Source organism: Phyllostomus discolor, chromosome 9 (assembly GCF_004126475.2).
Source record: "Phyllostomus discolor isolate MPI-MPIP mPhyDis1 chromosome 9, mPhyDis1.pri.v3, whole genome shotgun sequence".
In the NCBI taxonomy this organism is placed as follows: domain Eukaryota; kingdom Metazoa; phylum Chordata; class Mammalia; order Chiroptera; family Phyllostomidae; genus Phyllostomus; species Phyllostomus discolor.
Window position 1 is genome coordinate 100,094,464 of NC_040911.2, and position 15,718 is coordinate 100,110,181.

Genomic DNA, 15,718 nt, shown 5'->3' on the forward strand with positions numbered 1-15,718 from the left:
TGTTGGGTCACTATAAAGACCAAATTTTAATTTTAAAGGGTGGCGGGTCAAGTAGAAGAAAGTAAAGAGGGGATAAATGATGACGCAGAGACTTGCCTTGGGGTGGTCAACAGACTATACAACGTACAGGCAATACATTATAGAACTGTACACATGAAGCCTATATAATCTTATTGACCAATGGCACACCAATAAAGTTGATGAAAATGATAAAAACAAAGGACAAAAAAAAAAATCAGATTTTACTCTGAATGAACCTGCGAGTCTCGGAATGGTACGAGTGGAGGAATAATGACCGGGTTTGAATATTAAGAGGATTATCAAACAGACTGATAAAACCAAATACTGCATACTCCTGGAAGAGTAATGTGGATAGCCTTTCTCCCTGCCTGAAATCGCTCAGGTATTTCAGTGTGTTGGTATTTTCAGGGTACTTTTACAACACAATAACAGTAAACAGAGATAAGGATAAGAAAAGGGAGGAACCATACACTTTTAGAGCCCCTGCTATGGGCCAATCTTAACTCCACATGCAACTGACCCAATCATGGCGTTCTTTAGTTCCCCTAATAACCTGTATATTTAATTCACTGGGCAGATGAGGAGACCGTGGCCATCCGAGGTTGGCTCGCCTCCTGCCTTGAACGTTTCTAACTTCCTTGAGGTTCCACGACAAGAATAACGCGGACATTCCAGCCTGATCTAACAGCCCATGCTGACTCACGCCATTTTGCTGGGACTGAGTGGTTGACCTTGGCTCTAGGAGAATTGAGAAGAAAGGATAGCAATCATCGATTAAGTATTTCTCTATAGGCCAAGCACATGATACGCACCATTTCTGGATACCCGGGCGGAGCCCATACCATCGGCCACAGGAGAAAGCGACCCCTGAGCAGCGGTGAGACGCCTACTGAGCTCTTAGATCCGGCTGTCTGGACTCAACCCAGACGCCGGCCTTCCAGGGGTCCTGCCGCTGTCTCTAGACTCGATCTCCCTTTGCCTCTGTTTCCCCATATTCCACATGGAGGTAAGAGTATTTCACCGACAGGTGTACTTGGATAGGATAAATAAGTCCTCACTTGTAAAATGGTCGTGGAGAATTTGGCACACAGCAAGCACTCAAGACACACTATTAGTAAGACCATTGCCCCGGGCGCAGAAGCGCTCCAGCTGGCCGGGCCGGGTCTGTGCTCAACCACCCCAGGGCCCAGCCAGGGTCGTTTTACTCCTGGACTGGGAAAGAGAAACCAAGTGTGTTTACAGCAGGCACGGGAAACAGTGGGATTTGGACTGGGATTTGTCCACTCCGGGACCTCACTCGCCAGCATCGCTGGACGAAAGGCAGGTGAGTTTGAAAATCACCGAGCTAGACGAAGTGTAGAGGAAAACCTGCCACATACCTGGATCTGAGCGACGCTCAGGAACCTGGGAGACGGTCTGCCTTTCAGCGTCCCTTGCGCGTCTTCTCCAACGAAGACCTGAGCGACCACGGAAGGAGGAGACGAGCGTGAGAGGCGCCGGGGCAGAAGGTAGAATGAACGCGCGCGAGTCTCCGGATTATATAGTGTGCCCTCTCCGGCCACGCCCTCCAAGAGGATACTGGGATTTGGGGAAAATCCTGGAAAAGGGATTAAAATCAGAGCCACGCCCCTAACGGACGCAAGGTGGCCAAGAAACCAGGAGTCTGGACCCAAGCTCATAGACAGCTGCCCTAAATTTCAATAGGTGACTCAAAGAGACCCTACCTCACCCCTCCAACTATCAGCAGAAGGGCTTTTGCCTAGCAGCTCCCAACGCGGGCAAATTTTCCCAGAAAGCAGAACTGAGTAAAAACACAACCTTCAGAGGCTGTCTGAACCCAAATGCCGCCTCTAGGGCTCGGCTGCTGGGAGCCCTCAGCTCAGTAGCCAAATCTCTCGGCCTCACCTGTAAAATGGGGAGAAGACGGTCGCCCAGCGCATCAGGCACTTGTGAGCATTAAATGAGCACACTGTGATGAAATCTTAAAACTGCCTGACCCGTGGTGACCACTCAAATGTCAGCCAAAATGACATTAGCCATTATTCTTCCTGGATATCTCCCTACTCTGAAACAGCCCTCCCCTTACTAGAGCCCTCTGGCTGCTTTCACAACTTTGTTAAAAATGTGGTTAGCACATTTTATTGATTTTTTTTTTTACAAATACCAAGCCTGTGTGTCCTCTTAAAAATATTTTAAGAGATCGTGTTTTGTCCCCACTTGCTTTGAGGAACGGCCCCAGTGTCACTGAGTGGGGTGGAAACAGTGAGGAACAAATGAGGGTAATGGGATCATCTTAACTTTTTCCAAAAAAATAAGAGAGAGAGAAAAAAACAAAGATTCATCAAGATTCACATGTTGGGCTTTTAAAGACCATCTTGCTAAATAGTTTCTTATCAAGTTCCTCCTTTTTTTTTCTCCCCCATAAACACGACAGTAATGAGATAGTTTTTCTTTCTCCCTGCCTTAAAAAAAAAAAAATCTGTCACATAAATTTCTCCAAGCCAACACAACCGAATTTTCTGCAAGGATTTGTAACTGATATGCTCTATTCCTTACAGAAAATAAGAAAGCTATGCACCGAAATAAACAGTTTCTGAGGCAATTTCATTGGAAGTCAACAACTAAGAACAACGTGTCCCCAAGGAAACAAAGTAGAATTTGGACTCGAAGCTAAAATGGCTCTCTGCCTTAATCCTCTCTTACCCGGTACGATGGGGCTGCGTTTACAGGAAACGCCCGCCACCAGAAGTTTTCTGCTAGTTCTCAACCCGTATTTCTGCATCCTCAACTCAGCCACATGGACACAAATACCATACCCCGCTTTAAAAAAAAAATAGGAAAGTAAACGGAGAGAACGCTGACCTGTTCATTTCTACCTTCTTCAGGATGGGAAGAGAGGCTAGGAGCAACGCAGGCTCCCCTCCCCCCTCCAGGACTGGGCTTCCCGGGGGGTGGAAACTATCTCATTACCACATTTTCAAATAGACCGGTTTCTCTTCTAATCAAAGTTAGTTAGTGGTTGTTTGGCAGTCTGCACATGCCACGTTTTCAGAGCTATAGAAATGTGTATTTATTTATTTGGAGATGGCTATGACTATAAGACAAACATAAGCCAGCCCCAGCCAATGATTTTGTAAGAGCTCTGAAAAGCACAGCCTTTAAACACTCTAGGAGAGGCTCTCTCATCCTTTGTAAGTGGAAGTGTAAATTGGTACAGTCCCTTTGTAAACAACTCAGGGAGACAAGTCAAGGGCCTTGCCATGTTCATACATTTGGGTGCAGCAATAAGAATCCTGGAATGAATCCTAAGGAAATAGCCCTAATCTAGGAGAAGGTGTTATGAACAAAGATATTCATGGCAACAAGTTTACTAGGAGAGGAAGAAAAACACACAGACGCTCTCCAGATAGACAGAGAAACAGACAAATAGAGGAATGATTAATCACCCAAGCTACACACCACCCCCCTCTCTTGCACACAGCCATTTCAAACTGTAAAGTTTTGAAAAATATGCCGTGGGGATATAGTTATAATAGCAAAACTGAAAAAAAAAAGTCAAAATGCAAAATCATATTTTTTAACAAACTATAAATTTTCATATTAGTAAGCAAAAAGGAAGGCTGTAGGAATACATAAAAATTTTAAATTGCTTTTCTTATCAGGGAAATTTTAGTATGGACAGTGTCTTATGTGATACTGAGGACTCATTGTTAATTCATTAGCTGTGCTAATGGTGTTATGAGCTATTAGAAAAATGTATATGTATATTTTAGAGACATATACTAAAGCACCTAGGAGAACTGACATGATACCTTGGAATTTGTAATACATTAGCAAATTTAAAAAAGGAAGAACCGAAGCAAATGAGCCTAACACCTTGAAACTGCAAAACTGGGTGCTGTGGATAAACAGTTCATTTTATTATTCTCTCTGCTTTATGTATATTTCAAATTTTTTATATATTTTTTAAAATAACCATATATGGCTGGTGGCCACACATAAAATTTTTTAAACTAGTTTTCTGATCATGAGAGTTACACCACCTTTTCCTGTCTCCTGTTTTCCTTGAATTATTTTTTATAATATGCCCGCAATACATTTGAAATTTAAAAAAAAAATTAACATTGATTTTTCCAAAAAGAAATTAGAACTAAGTAAGACCTGACAGTGCCCCAGAGATGTTTTTATTGCTGTGTAATAGTAGCAAAACCTCAGAACGCCACGATAAGGCGGTGCACCCGAAAACGTGAACTCGTAAATGGTCCATATCCTGTCTATGGGATAGCACCAAGCCATCCCAGGAGATGATGCTGTAAATACAATCAGCTGATAAAAAAAGGCCAGCTGCAAGGAGCCATTTTAAAGATTAGGAACCATTTAAACACACACACACACACACACACACATACACACACACCCCACGTCTTGCCTCCTAAATGTTAAGTAGCAAGATACTCTGGTTTTCTTTATCAAGTTTCATGCAATCATCATGCAAGCAGCACAGAGTCCCACATACCGCCCAGCTGACTCAGAAGGAAGGGTTCCACATTCCTTAATTAGCAGCAGCAGCACTTCCTGTGGCGGAGCTTCCCATTTCATCCAGCTACTCAGTTGGCCCACAACGCCCCACGGGTTCACACAGAGGATTTCTGTGAAGGCTGCAAATCTGCATGGTGCTCTTTCCATTGACTTGACTTTGTGAAACCACTTTCCTTGGGTTTGGTTTTGTCCTGTTTCATTCTGGCACTCCCTGTGTGTCACCCACGGTAGTCTAACGCCTGCAGATGGCAGATGTCGTGATGACCTTCTGCATGCTCTTGTTGCTGGACTTCATGGGCGCCCCGTGTGTGAGATCACCGTTGGGAGAGGGATAGAGGAATGCTTCACCCACTTGAAAACACAACAGTTCTTCTCCTCATTAGTGACAGTCAAAAGATTCAAAGTAACCGTGCTGGGCCAGAAGTTTCTTTTTTAGTAAGAATTACTTAAATTAAGTTCCTGGTTTGTACTGAAGGGCTCCGGCAGAACTCAGACAGGATGCAGGAGCGTGAGGAAGATTTCCAGACAAGATTACAATTTTCCAGCGTGATATCTTTGATGGTCTTTGACAAGATTGCAACCTTAACTGGAATGTCAAACTCTCAAGAGACATTTTCCATGTGAATACTGGATGTGACCCTTACTCACAATGGTTTGGTTTGAGCTCTGAGGTTTTAAAGAGATGTGAAATAGGGATTGAGCAAACCAAGCAAAAAAAGAGGAAAAACTCATGGGCACAGGGGCCAGTGGGGGGAAGAAATGTGAATAACGCCCAGCAGGTGATGGGCAGATTTGGCAGACACTTTTAAAAAACTCCGGAAAACATTTTTTTCCCACTTGGAGGGATCCTCAATTTGTGCTATCATGGATTATTCCGTTTTTTCCTTTTAGTTTTTTCTTCCTGAAACTATGTCTTTTCAAAGAATTCTGCTCTGCTTTGCCCACTAAATCGGTTTATATTTGGTTTTTAATTAAGTACTTCAACGGTAAACCAGAGGTTAGATAAGAAAAGTGTACAGTCTTTTTTTTTATTTTTTATTTTTTTTAAGATTTTACCCATTCACCTTTCAAGAGGGAAGGGAGGGAGAGAGAGAGAGAGAGAGAAACACCAATGTGTGGCCGCTGGGGGTCGTGGCCCACAACCCAGGTATGTGCCCTGACTGGGAATCGAACCTGCGACACTTTGGTTCACAGCCCGAGCTCAGTCCACTGAGCTATGCCAGCCAGGGCTGAAAAGCGTACAATGTTAAAGTGCAGCAGAAACGGGCACGTTCGCCTTACTGGCAAACCTGACCCCTTAGGTGTCTGGGAAGGAGCAAAGAAGGTCTACTTAGGAGTTTTGTTTCTTCTGACCACATCTCCTGGCATTTGAGAGCGCCTGAAGCTGTTTAGTGGGGCTGACCACCCCTTGATTGGATTTCCTAAGAATGAAAGCCCCTCCCTTCTGATCCTCCAGAGTAATGAATTACCTCTTTTAAAAAAAAAGAAAAATAGCCCTGGCTGGCATAGCTCAGTGGATTGAGCGTGGGCTGCGAACCAAAGTGTCGCAGGTTCAATTCCCAGTCAGGGCATATGCCTGGGTTGCAGGCCATGACCCCCAGCAACCGCACATTGATGTTTCTCTTTCTCTATCTCCCTCCCTTCCCTCTCTAAAAATAAATAAATAAAATATTTAAAAAAAAAGAAAAAGCAGCTATTTTTAAAAAATCTATTGACTTTAGAGAGAAAGAAAAGGAGAGAGGAAAAAAACATCACTTTGTTATTCCACTTATTTATGCACTCATTGGTTGATTCTTACATATGTCTTGACCCCCAGCCTTAATGTGTCAGAACGATCCTCTAACCAACTGAGCTACCCAGCCAGGGCTATGAATTACTTCTAACACTAAATGACAATTATGATGAAATATATAGCTGAAAATTCATTTACTATTTTTTTTTACCATGGCTTCTTTTATTTCCTTTTTTACCAAATACATATACCATTTATCTCCCTCACACCCTCTCTTCCACCCCCCCACCCACCTCCTGCAGTTGCCACACCCGTCGGTGAGTTCTTCATCTTTTCTTTTGTTCCATCATTCCACCCTCCCAACGCCCCCGCCCACCCCCTCACCCAGAGCTGTCTGCCTGCTCCCTACCTATAATCTGTCTCTATTTCGCTTGTTTGTTCAGTGTGTTCATTAGATTCCACGTTATGGTAAATGTCTTTCTCTGAAAAATTCATTGACTTTAAATAACAAGTGTATCAAGCTGAGTCCAGAGCCAATGGCACAGCTTAAAAAATTAAATAGACCTTGGCCTTCTCGTGTTCCTGAGTCACGTAGGAGCAATGATTTGGGTCTACCCCTGAATCAGTTTCCCCACTCCGTCCCTGGGTCAGAAGATACTATGCGGGTGCCTGAAGAGTACCCTGTGACGTTCACATTGTCTTTCTAGAGACTTATCCGTGTCATAGATTTTTTTTCTTGAAAATAATATAAAGACGGTGTACTGTGAGGTATGGTCCTCAACCCAAGAAGCTGAGCTTTCTTTCACAAAGAAATCAAGGTTGAAATAAAATTGTTCTTATGAATATTTGGGGGGTAGCATTCATATCTAAGAGACTTTTGCTTGTGACAAAAAGATGATATTTGGGGTGTTTATTTTTTTAGAGATTTTACTTATTTATTTTTAGACAGAGTGGAAGGGAGGGAGAAAGAGAGGGAGAGAAGTATCATATGGTTGCCCCTCATGCACCCCCAACTGGGGACATGGCCCAAAATCCAGGCATGTACCGTGACTGGGAATCGAACTGGTAAGCCTTTGGTTTGTAAGCGGGCACTCAGTCCACTGAGCCACACCAGCCAGGGCAAAAAAAAAAGATATTTGAATTCCCTCTAAAGTATTGTTTCCTTCCATTTCTGTATATGTATCAGAAAACAAAATTTCTGCCCTTCTCTTTTCCAAGTTATTAAAAATGTTACCTCTTTTATAATTTTCAAGCAACACTGCAGATCCTACCAAGGAAACTCTGGGATTTCACCCTGTAATAATTTGGAAGCCTCTGTTTTGAACACAGGACACCCACCACCCACAGCGCATTCTATTCTCTTCTGTGGCACGGTGCCCGCCTGCTGTCGTTCAATGGACTGAAATAATCTTTGCACACTTGTCACGGTTCGGGCACAACCACTGCTCCATCACCGTCTAGCCGGGCCTGTGCCGGTGCCACTGGCTGTTTGATAGTGACCTACGGGGCCTCCTGGCCTTGCTGATAGTCCTTCTCCTATCGGCGGATCGTAAGTTGGAATATTTCCTTAGTCACAGAGACCGGCCGTTTACCGGGATGTTCTCAGTGGGAACAACAGTTGAAGATAACAAAATGGTTATTTAACCATGAATTTAAAAAAAAAAAAAACCCAACCCAACTTTCTTCTTGGGAGCTTAAGATTATTTTGCTATTTTCTGACTCATAAACGTTTAGTTGTGTTTAAACGTGGAGATCTGATTTTGAAAACTTCTTTCCTATGACATTTGAATGTTTCAACGCCCTTTGAACGTATTTACGTACATTAATATTGCCTGCAGTTCCTAAGAATGAGAAAATGGGAGAAAGCTAGAGAGATCTGGCAAGCAACTATGCAATAATCTGGCAAGGACATTCTTGAGCAAGAGTGTATGGGTTTGGGTTTTATTGGAACATTTGAAAGCAATTAAAATGGGCCTTTTCCCCCTCAAACTTATTTTTGTCCTTTTTACTTTAAGTGCCACAGGCACACAACTGAAAAATAACATTACAAGCGTCAATGAATCATTATGCTGATCAAGCCAAAAAGCTACTGCCAGGGGAGTTTACGGAATATGGATACAATATCTGTGGTCTGTTCCCAGGCTTTTCCTAGGTGTCAAAACATACCCAAATGTACCCATTAAAAAAGGCTAACCAGGCCTGGCTGGTGTGGCTTAGTGGACTGAGTGCTGGCCTGCAAACCAAAGGGCCTCCGGTTCGATTCCCAGTCAGGGCACATGCCTGGGTTGTGGGCCGGGTCCCCAGTGGGGGGTGTCTGAGAAGCAACCACACATTGATGTTCTCTTTCTCCCTCCCTCCCCCCCCCAAAAATAAATAAGTAAAATCTTTTAAAAAATAGAATCTTTTTTTTAAAAAGGCCAATCAGATCCTCAATATTCAAATTTTATTTATATTTATTGATCTGATACAGAATGTCCTGAATAATGTTGAAAAAGTATATACCATCTTCCAAACTGTGGGGATAGGTGTGGACATTTCGTAGATACCAGTGAAACTATGTTTAAACGTGTGTCGGACAAATGTAAATAGAAGACAATAGAGGCCCCAGCAGGTGAATCCAAATTATTTGGGACAGCTGCACAATGGGATAGAAGAATGTTGGTGCTGGGCCTACGTACCTCTGGTCTTTTCTGAGGCCATTGCAAACTCTGAGAATGCTTGTACTTACCTACGGTGAGTGCGTAGGTCTAATGAGAGCGTCCTTCTAGTTTTTGTGGTGGTGTCTGAGTGTTGTATGTCGGGTTTACGGGTGATTTCTGCAGGTTTCAAACTTGGTACAATAAACAGTAGGCTTTCTTTTTTTTTAAAGATTTTTTAAAAGATTTTATTTATTTATTTATTTTTAGAGAGGGAAGGGAGGGAGAAAGAGAGAGAGAGAGAAACATCAATGTGAGGTTGCTGGGGGCCATGGCCTGCAACCCAGGCATGTGCCCTGACTGGGAATCGAACCTGCGATGCTTTGGTTCTCAGCCTGCATTCAATCCACTGAGCTACGCCAGCCAGGGCAACAGTAGGCTTTCCGATCATAAATACTGTTTTATGTTTATGATAACACTCGGCAGCAACCACAGTTGCTTTGTCGGCACTCACTTGCAGCTCTTGAAAGATGGCTCAGTACTTGGGAGTCTCTTGCTCTTTTCCCCCTGATATTTTAATCAAGGAAACGACGATTTTGCTCAAGCGTTAAAAATGTTAGCATCTTCAGTCACATCTTGTTTTCCTTCCCTTGTAAAAATTTTAGAAAATACAGATGCTGGGCGAACTCCTAACTGCCCCTCACCCCCTCCCGTAACTCCCGTTAGTGGAGCAGGATGGGGCAGAGTATCTGGGCAAAGTCAAACAGAAAAAGAAACAGTTTTCCCTGACAGTTGAATTAAAAGCCTAACAATAAATCTGGTGTCAGGCCACCAAAACTCTTTTTTTTTTTTTAATCCCTCTGTACCTTATGGTATTTCAGAGGGAATTATCCAGCAACAAGGACGACAAAAGTGTATTTACATTGTAAAGGAGAAACACATTGACAGGGTAATTATCTTCTTTAAAAAAAATAAAATAAAATCTCTCTGGTCACAGTGGGGACCTCTAGGGAGAGGACCTAGGAGGCAGGTAATCACGGTGGGAGGGGACTGACTTTTGCTGTGTCCCCTTTGTACCTCTTGAATTGGGTATCGGAAGCAGGTATTAACTTCTTTTAAAATATACATGTGTAGGGTTTTTTGGTTTTTTTTTTAAGTACAGTAATGCACGTGTCTGTACTAAAATCTTAAGGGACCAAGCTCATGAAATAAGAACCATACCACCTCCCTTTGTTAGTGCGTAAGGTTCTTATCACTCCTCCCTTGTCTCACTTTCCGTTTCAGAATCCAACTTTATTTGGGGGTGGGGGATGGGGGCGGGGTGCACGGGAACTCCAAACCGAAAACCTGCTCCATTTTGTCCACGAGTAGGACTGTCAGAAAAGCCTTGGCCACGCTCCCCAAAGCTAGATTAAATAGCCATGTAAAAGAAATACCACCTAAAGGTATTCACGAAATGAATCTTTACGGCGTTGGTAGGGCTTGGAGTCCAAGTGTTTTTCCCGGCTTCTCTAGACACATCCCGCCCGGATCTTCACGAACTGAACGGGAGGGGCGGCGGTGGGGACGCCGCATTGACAGTGCCCCGCGGGGGCTTCTGCAGAGCCCCCGCCCCTGGTGAGCTTCGCCCCCGCCCCACCCCCCACCCCCCCTCCGCCCCGTCCTACCTACGAGGGTGTGACTAATTTAGACATTTTTCTGAAGCATTTATTCAAATCCATTCTCTTCCTGAGTCAGGATGGACTTTGCTCATCTTATTTCCTTGAACGATTTCCACCTTACAGGGATGAGCAAGCGCACTGAAGCCCAGTTTTCTCCGGAGCCCAAGGTGGATAAATATATGCTTACACAGACATAAATAAGATGCACAGTGTGCGCCTTCCTTCCCAAATGACGAGGCGACCTGGCTTTCATTCACTGGATTCGGCATTGGAAGATCTGTAATGTGATAAATAGCGGCAGGATCTACCATGGGGTTCTTCCCCCCACCCCCCACCCCCCACCCCCTCTCTGTCTATTTCATTCTGTTTCAGTCTGGCTCTGAGTCTGACTTGGGAGGTGAGCCAAGGACCCACTAGCGATCAGCCCAAAAACTCAGGCAGGGCCACTCCTGAAACCTGAGTAGTGACAGATTCAGCCCTGACCTAACACACACCAGACTGGAGTGACAAAAAGTCTGATTGTGCAATTTGCTCAGGAAGATGACCTAAAGCCGGTCCCGTGTTTGCACTCTACACACTAGAAAAATGTGGAACGTGTTTTGGACTCTTGTGCACGAGACGCCTTTTGTGGGTTAACATGTCTTGAACTGTTGGGCCTTTTTAAGAGAGGTTGTATTTTGAGAACAGGCGGTGAAAGTTGGGATTTTTCTCTTCCTCCTCTTTTTTTTTTCCCCCTCCTGCTTTAAAAACAAGATAAGCCTGTATGCAAATAGAGTCCACGGTAACCACAGTAACATTCTCAACTTTATTTATTGAATTGCAGAGTCTTCCTTCACCCGTTTAAGCTCTATTTGCATACCTTTAACATTAGCAACATTTATTCCAGTAATGAGTCATTTGAGACATCTTCTGGGTTTATAGCTCTGAGCTGGATTCAACATCAGTAATGCCGGAAGAATGGATGTCTTCTGTATCAGAACTTGGGACTGTTTATGTGCAGAGGGAGACAGAAAGACACAGAGGTTTAATGTCTTTGTTTGTTTTTTTCTTTTAATTCTAAACTTGAAATGCACCCAAATTAAAAATAATATTTGAAACATACTTAGTTATACATTTCACACACTAAGGGAATGCACTATGACATTCTCATTCTATAGAGATAAATGACACATTATTCTTTTCTGGTCTCTTAAAGAAGAGTAATAGCTTTAAACATACTTTGAATACTTTATCCAGCTTTAGAGAGAGATAATGGACTCATAACATTGTGTCAGTTTAAGGTTAAATTGATTTGATGCTTTATATTTTGAATATTTTTAAATAGAAAAAGAAAAGGAAAGAGAGAGAAAGAGACAGCCTCAACGCTTGTCTCAGAAAGAACAGGAAGCCTGAAGGAGGAAGTGTGTGACAGGTTATTTTGTTATTTTTCAGCAAGCCCGTGTTATCAACTGAATGGAATTCCTTCTGGGGAAGCTATAAAAACGAAGATCGGAGGATGGCTGGATTCAGAGAGTCCACAGACTCCTCCATATTTAGAGCCTTCTCCCCGAGCTAAGTTATTAATGAAAGCCAATTATCGCACTTTTCCAGAAGGAAACACTGAGTCATTCATGAAATGGTCTAAGATTTCGAAACTTGCTTACACCATTTTTTTTTTTTGCCTCCTCCTTTCCTACCTATGCCAAAAGCAGGCTCAGAAAAGACAATTAGCCCTGGCCGGGTGGCTCAGTGAGTGAGAGCAGCATCCTGCTAGGCCACGGTTGAGGCTGGATCCCTGGTCAGGGCACATACTAGAAACAATGAATGCATAAATAAATGGAACAACAGATCCGTGCCTCTCTCCCTCTCCCTCTTTCTCTCAATAATCAATAAATTTAAAAAAAAAAGTCAATCAGTAGCTGGAGTAATTGAACAAAGGCTCCTGATGCCCTCAAGGGTGACTGTCCCACCAGGATGACAGGCTCAGATGTGTTTCCACTACCAGCACGGGTCCTGGGGGGAGGGGCCTCTGTCCCCCCCAGGGGAGGCGGGAGTGGGGGCTATGATTAACTAGCTCTGGAACAGCCATTATTTGTCCATACCCTTGGCCCGCCTCCAAGTTTCAATGTGGGACAGCAAATGGGCGTGGGCTCCCAGATAGGCAGGCCCGTGTTTTTAGGAGATGGTACATATTTATGGCCAGAGCTCTACAGAATTTGGCCGGAGACGGGGTACAGATGAGGCTGTGTTTGGGGAGGAAACACCAACTCCTTGATCCATTTGTCAGAGGTACTTAAGTATTTATCAAGAGGACAGGTTCATCCTTGTCCAAAGACAGTCACATGTTGTGTCAGGAATCAACTGTGAGTGAGGTGAGTATTGAGTGTAAACTAAAACTGAAAACAAAACAAAACAAAAAACCTGTCAGTAAGGTGGCTTTAACCTCGGGACAGTGTCCCCTGTCTCTTTCTTGCTGAGGATGGATATTCCCGGGCACCTGTTGATCAAACGTGACTTTGGAGAAATTCACCAGGCAAAACCAACCAAGTTTCTGAATAGGCCCAGAGGAAGCAGCTTATTTCACCTTTACAAACAACTGCAAATCCACGTAGATAAACAATATAGACAAGAAAACAAAGGCTTGGATCTGGGCAATACAGAAAAGCTTGGAATTGTGCCTCCTTTGCGTAGGGCCTAATGTTTACATTGTTCTATTAAAAGGATTTTACAGATACAATATCTTAATAGCGCTCTGCAAGGTAAGAGCGGGCCTGGGAGAGACGGTCACCTTTCCAAGGTCACAAAGTTAATCAATGGCAGAGCCCAAACTTCAGTCCCGGACTCCTGGCAGAGGTCCCCCTACCCCACCCCACCCTCGCCCTGTCCCTTGTAACCTGGGTGTGAATGTCCCTATACACCCGGACTTCGTGGCTCCTGGGCTGGTGGCTCAGGCAGTGCTTTTGGGCTCCTAGAATTCCCAAGGAACATTCAAGTCTTGTTTCTACTTCCTACCTTGAAGTTCCTCGTCCTTTTTCACCTATTTGAGAAGGAAGTTGTCTAGATTCTAGCAGCTGTGTAAAGTGACTTCCTCTTTTTCTCCTTGAATTTGTTTTGGTATTATTGTATCCCAACGTTTTTGTTTGTTTTTTTTTTTCTTTAAAAATCCCAGATTCTGCATCACCTATGAGGGACTTTTTCAAAAACCCTTTCTTTATCCACCGAGGTGTTCCTAACAATCCTCAGTGATTGTTTTCATTTCCTGTGTGTGTGTATATTTTTCACATTTTTTACAATGATTTTTTTTTCTGTCATTTAGGACAAACATTATTTTTAAAAACCCCCTTATTTTGGGGTATTTCACCCAAGGGGTGGTTATCACTAAGGCCAATAGAAAAAATATCGCCTGAGTTTCCATGATAAACCATTAAGCAGTTGTTGACGGCTGGCTTAGAATATGCCCGGTAAGCACTGGTTAAAAATGGATGATTCTGCTGCCGCCTTCCTCCAGTGATTTTTGTAAAATACCTAGGAGACCTTGAACGTTCTGTTACGGAGTTTACAATCAGGGCCGCGGGAGGGAGGACTACTGCTTTATTACTCAGCTAAAAGTCCCTTTGGCACTAAAAGTCCCTCCTCCCCCTGCTGCAGCCTGGGAGAAGTCAGCATTTTCTCTCTCCCTTACAGGCACTTTGGGCAGAAGGGCTGCCTTCCGCGAAGGATCCCATTTTCAGAATATGTAAAAGAAAACATGGTTCTTTAAGTAAACGACTTCCCCGCCCCGCCCCGCCCCCCCAAGGTTACAGATCGCTCCCTGCTGAGTGGACTCTTATTTCAGAGCAGTAGCTAATTGGGGGAGGGGGACTTGTCCCCAAATCACACCGGAATAATGGCAAACATTTTTGTAGCATGCTATTCTTCTAAGGTTTTTTTATATGCATTAGGTCCGGGAATCCCTGCCCCGGCCCCGTGAGGCGGATCCCATTGTACAGCGGAGTAAACTGAGGCACGGAAGTGCTAACTGGCCCGTCGGACTCGGCTTGCTCCGTGGCCAAGTTCTGAGTCATCGTTTGCTGCCTTCAGGTGGTGGTAACGCAGCCCGCAAGCCTTCCGTGAAGGTAGCTCGCTGACCTCTGTCCCAGAGGCAGAAATGTCTTCGAATGTGCCAGGAGTCTAGGTGAAACAGAGGCTGGGACAGGCAGGAAGCCGCTGAGAAAGGTGTGTGCCGTGGATCTGGGCGAACACTGCACTTCTCATTAATGTTTCCTTTAAATCCTCCAGCCAACTCGGCTGTCAGTTTCTGCAACGCAAACAGGGTGGGGGATCCCTGGCACAGTCAGCTCAAACAGAAAACATGACGCGTGTTGAAGAATAAGGGCTGCGAGCTTCAGCTTTGGACAAACAGATTTATTCGGGTTCACTTGAAAGGCTTTTAAACTTCAATCACAAGAGGTTAAAACCTGGAGGGTTTTATTCACTAGATGAAGGGCTCACAGTTACAGTGTTCAAAAAAGAAAAAAAAAAAAAACTAAACCAGCAACCAACACACAAACTAGAAACAAACAGAAAAGGAGAAAATAAACACAACAAAGCCAACGACAAATTAGACCTAGCCACGATGCCGGAGAAAACGTGTTTGACTTCATTGCATTTTTTTTAGTGACTCAGATGTCCAGAAACAAGAGTTTAGTTTCATCTTTAATATATTTTAGTTTATGTTTTACATTTTTATTTATTAATTTTAGATCAAAAGGACGGGAGATAGAGAAATATGGACTTGTTGTTCTACTTATACATTCATTGGTTGCTTTAAAAAAAAAGGTTTTATGTCTATATTTTTAGAGACAGAAGAAGGGAGGGAGAGAGGGAGGGAAACCTCGATGTGAGAGAGACACAGCTATCAGTTGTCTCTCCTATGTAACCCAGGCACGTGCCCTGCCCAGGAACTGAACTGGCAACCTTTCGCTTTGTGGGACGATGCCCAACCAATTGAGTCACACCAGTCAGAGCCATTGGTTGCTTCTCATATGTACCCTGAGCAGGGATCGAACTTATAACCTTGGCTCATCTGAGACGACACTCTAAGCAACTGAGCTACCCAGCCGGGGTTCATCTTTAATATAGAGGGGCTGGCAGAAGTAAGGCCTGCTTGA

General features: G+C 43.8%; 1 protein-coding gene across 1 annotated transcript in view; it reads right to left on the minus strand.

Annotated features, from left to right (window-relative positions):
- Positions 1-2,962, minus strand: part of ZNF217 (zinc finger protein 217) — a 38,373-nt gene extending 35,411 nt beyond the window's left edge. Inside the window, exons 1-2 of the mRNA XM_036009976.1 lie at positions 2,884-2,962; positions 1,401-1,618 (exon numbers count right to left, since the gene is read on the minus strand). The gene's annotated coding sequence lies outside the window, so the exon portion shown is untranslated. The remainder of the gene's footprint in view (positions 1-1,400; positions 1,619-2,883) is intronic.
- Positions 2,963-15,718: the final 12,756 nt, after the last annotated feature.